Source organism: Monopterus albus, unplaced genomic scaffold (assembly GCF_001952655.1).
Source record: "Monopterus albus unplaced genomic scaffold, M_albus_1.0 scaffold34.1, whole genome shotgun sequence".
Lineage (NCBI taxonomy): Eukaryota > Metazoa > Chordata > Actinopteri > Synbranchiformes > Synbranchidae > Monopterus > Monopterus albus.
In genome coordinates this window covers 1971626-1976092 of record NW_018127914.1, presented here as the reverse complement: position 1 = coordinate 1976092, position 4467 = coordinate 1971626, and the positions used below count along the sequence as shown (strand labels likewise).

Here is a 4467-nt window from a genome sequence, read left to right as displayed (position 1 = left end):
GCCTCACTTCCACCAGAGCCAGGTCTGCTCCCTGGTGTTGCTTCAGCTGCTCCATACTGAATGGCTCTGTCTCCCTCACAGCATCCACCGAACATGCCGCTGCTGCCATTGGTGGTCCCTGGTCTCACCCCTCCTGTCGGTGGCAGTAGCAACATGCCTCTGCCATGCAGGGACACCTGGAAAGAGCATCAGCATTAGTGTGCTGATGCCCAGGACGATGTTGGGCCACAAAGTCATATTCCTGCAGTATTTCCAGCCACCTGGTTACCTGGCCCTCAGGTTGCTTGAAGTTCAGCAGCCAAGTGAGTGATGCATGATCTGTCTGAAGTGTGAATTTGCTCCTAAGGAGATAGGGCTGGAACCATCTCTTCGGGTGACACAATAGTTGCGCTCAGGTCAGTTGAGGCTGCAACTGTAATAGGCCACCACTCGCTCCCCAGCCTCCCCAACTTGGGAGAACACAGCTCCAAAACACTGGACCATGTCGCTAGATCCCAGTGGTTCAGCTCTTTGGACCTATGGAGTGGCTACTGGCAGGTTGAGCTTGCTCCAGAGGCTCAACCAACTGCTGAACAATGGCACTTCCCCCAGGGTCAGTCTCACACATACAAGCCAAACTGATGGTCCAAAACACAGCACAGCAATTAACTTAGTAAAACATAATCAGATAACACACCAGCATAAGTCAGCAACACTAACACATAACAACAATGGGGTAACACATAAGAACACTTTAACTATAATTTTATAACTGCTCTCTCTACTATTTACTGAATTCCCATGATGCACCTCTGCATCATGCAGCTGCCACCAGACCCCCCAATGGCTGACGTGGATCGTCACAATATTAAAACGCTGCTTACACATTGGTAATATGAATAAGCCTAAAGGGGGCATTATTCTGTAGAGCCAGTTGTTTTACTTTGATAACTAGCTGACAATGCTTATGTACTTTTATTTAAGTAGCATTTGGAATGCATAATATTTATTTGCAATTGAGTATTTTGTTATCTTTGTACTGGTGCTTAAAGGATCTGAGTACTTCTTGTTAATGGGATTAGATGTGGTCATTTATCATACAGTTTAGCATTTGTTTCATGTGTTTTATTTTAAGGACTTAATCCATTGTAATGACTGAAACTCTAACCAAAACACTGCATGAAAGAAGAAGATCAATGTTAGAATCAAGCCTCCAAAATAAGGAAACACTCATTCTGTGTGTTTGAGCCCACATTTGAAGTTAGAAATGTAACAAACAAATGGCACCATTCTAAATATATGGCCAAGAGAAGGTCAGAACTTCTCCCTCATGCATTCCACACCCATTTACTTGTCAGATGTGATTAAAAGGCTTCTGCCTATTCCATACCAGTGATACTCACTCCCTTTCCCTCAGGGAATCTGAGCCACATACATTAGCTAAATTGTAGAATTTCTGGGCCCCTGTTTGCCAGACAGGGCAGGTTCTTCTTACTGTTTCTTGGGTCCCAGACTAAAGGTGACCAGGCTTTTTGATATCGCAAACACTCAGATGTGAAATTTTACCCCTACGGATTGGTTAAATCACTATTCAGGATTTCTTTTTATTGTTTAATATGACCTGGGGTGCAACCAGTTCTATTTCTTTCTAAACCATGTCTTTTCATATTTTATTTGAAGTTGTTGTGTTTTAAATTGTAGGTAACAAAATATTTCAGCATCCCATGATGATCACAGACACTGTCCTTTTTAACAAGCTAAATGTAGAGTGATCATATGTTCTGCTGAAGAGTCAAACCAATCTTACTAAAGATGGACATTTTGAAAAAGCCATTATAAACTGATAGAGTGTAGCATTGTTTTATCATGTATAGATCATTACTTATTTTTACTAAAAATGTTTTAGTTCAGTATTTAGTCTGAACAGTTCCATCCGTTTTGCACTTAGTTTGGTGGTGCGTAGTTAAGCATTTCACCACTCTGTGGTGCAACAGCTCCATGTTCAAAAACATGGAGCTGTCATTAACCGTTCAGGGTCTGCAATCGTCTCTCTCTCAGTTTCTATAAGTCTGTCTCTGTCCTTCCTTTTGATCCATAATCACCACTCTGTGTGTTTACACCAACATCCATCACTTTTTATGGAGTTCCTCAGTCAGGGGTGCAGAGCAGAGAGACAGAGAGTAAGGAGAAGGCAGCCTTACAGTCAGGGGCAGAGAGAAGGCTACTCAGCACTCTATTACCAAATGACCTCCCAGACAGAATGAATGTGTCCCTGTACACACAGGTTCAGATACTAGATGGGGCATTAATCAGACAACAGTTGGGAGAGCCCCTCCGACCTGCTTGTTTAATTTGAATAGATTGCCTTTGTACAGATGCTTGAGAAATATATCACCTTTCTTTCCATAGTTTTTCTGAACCCAACTTTTGCAGTCTAACACAAATAATATTCTGTTGTTTCATCCAGATAAAGTGACTTAATAGTGTCCACAAACACAGGCAGGTGTTGCTGTGCTTATTGAAATTGAAAGCTTCCTAAAGATGATTTCACTTGGAGCTATAATATGAAGCATTTCCAATGAATAAAGCTGAATAAATAAAACAAACTGGGCATGTCTGAAATATACATGACATTATGCATTTTCAGTATGTTTTTGAGGAAGAGTTCATAAAATGTTCCTTAGCTATCAAGCACAGCAACAGCAATTTTAGGAAACGTGAAGAAATGACAGTTAAAGGTGCTCTGGACATGAAAAGCCAGCAGTTGGTCTATGTGTGTGGTACTTGACTACAAAGGCTTTACATGTGACTGACTTCTGCAGGACATTGATTAAATCCTCAGTTGGTGGAGCACAGGTTAGTCAGCAGGGGAACTCTGACTCTGTTTCTAAGGTATGCACATTAGTAAGAGTTAAACTTTGAAGAAAAAGATTTCATGCTGCCTATTAGCCCAAGACTGTATCATCCTGTGCAGGATCTGGGGAATTGAACACAGCCTTCCTACAGACTCCTTCCAAGTGTACAAGTGCATTAAAGAATCTCTCTGTGACATGTACACTGTAGAGATCAGGTTGGAAATCACTGGAGTGGTTCTTTAGGCAGGACAGCATGCATCAGTCAGTCTGTTTGGTGCCAGACATTGGAGGCTGTGGTTGAAGGCTACTGAGCAGCCGCTCTCAGCTGTGAGTGAGTGCAACATTGTGAGATGAGCCGTTTTCACACATGAACTCCAGATCGCCGAATCATGTCCAGACTTTGTCCAGGAGGCAAAACAGGAGGCTGTCAGCACCAGTCGCCAGTTTGTCATATGGTTATAAACAACAGAGTCTCTTGCTGTTTTTTTTTAAATAAATTACACATATTGTTTATATATCATTTATCAAGGGATACACCATCACATTTGCAGAGAAAGCCGAAACCAATTTCCTTTTGTGTTAATTTTCTCTGTTTGAGAGTGTACAGATTTCCCCTGAACTCATTTCCCAACTGTGCATGTGTGTTTGTGTGTGTGTTTACAGATTGTAACTACACTCATGGCTGCCCCAGCAAGAGAACATCAGATGTCTCTCCATCGCTCTTCCACTATCTTCTGCTCAGTGCATCTGTCCCTTCGGCCCTCCATTGCACCTTCCCTCCGTGACGTCTCAGCATCGCCACGGCGACAAGAGGCACGCCACTCAAACTGAAAAACATTTGGTGATGAACAGATTGGGTGAGGAGGGAGAGAGATAAGATGAGAAAGGAGAAAAAGTGGGATGAGATGCGAAGAAACAATGTGATGAGAAAAAGAGTAAAAGGAAACTGAGGGTCAGACATCTGAGTGATGAGTGATGGCCCAGCACAGCAAAAGAGCAGCAGCATCGAAAAACAAAGAGGAAGGAAGACAGAAAAGGAGAATACCACTTGTAAGGGTGTTCTCTTTTTGCTGCAGCATTGATCTTTTTCTGCCATTGTCTGTTACATATAGACCCTATTTCTATTTTAAATTTCAAAATCCAAGAATTTTTTTTTTCATTGGTAAAAAATGTCAAAAAGCACACTATGCAGTCGACAATGGGGAAATGGTGGCCTGGACCTAACCATCTTCAGATCTTCATTTCCTCTCAGCTCTTTTGGACAGGTAATGCATTAACTTTCTGAGTTGGCCAGTGGACAAGACATTTACTGGTGTGGACAATCATTGGCTCCCAGCTCGATTTGAATGGAGCTTCCCTGAAGTAAATGTTATTTGCAAATGAAGCTTTAAGATTTAGGCTGTGTGATGTGCTATTTGGTCTTATTTAAAACAAACCAGTGTTAACCACTGGAGTGAAATTGGTAAGTTCATGAAGCCTGGGAAAGTGGTGATGTTCCTAGCTGATTTCTGTGCTGGGAGCAAAGATGTAATCATTACGATCACCTAGAGATGGCATGACAGCCATTAACCTTGAGGTGACCACAAGTAAGAGTGAGAAGATAAAATGAAGTACAAGATCAAGGCTTTTGTTC

General features: G+C 42.0%; 1 long non-coding RNA gene across 1 annotated transcript in view; it reads left to right on the top strand.

Moving 5' to 3' along the window:
- LOC109958780 (uncharacterized) overlaps positions 1–4242 on the top strand; it is an 8774-nt gene extending 4532 nt beyond the window's left edge. Inside the window, exon 3 of the long non-coding RNA XR_002274727.1 lies at positions 3498–4242. This is a non-coding gene — a long non-coding RNA (uncharacterized LOC109958780). The remainder of the gene's footprint in view (positions 1–3497) is intronic.
- Positions 4243–4467: the final 225 nt, after the last annotated feature.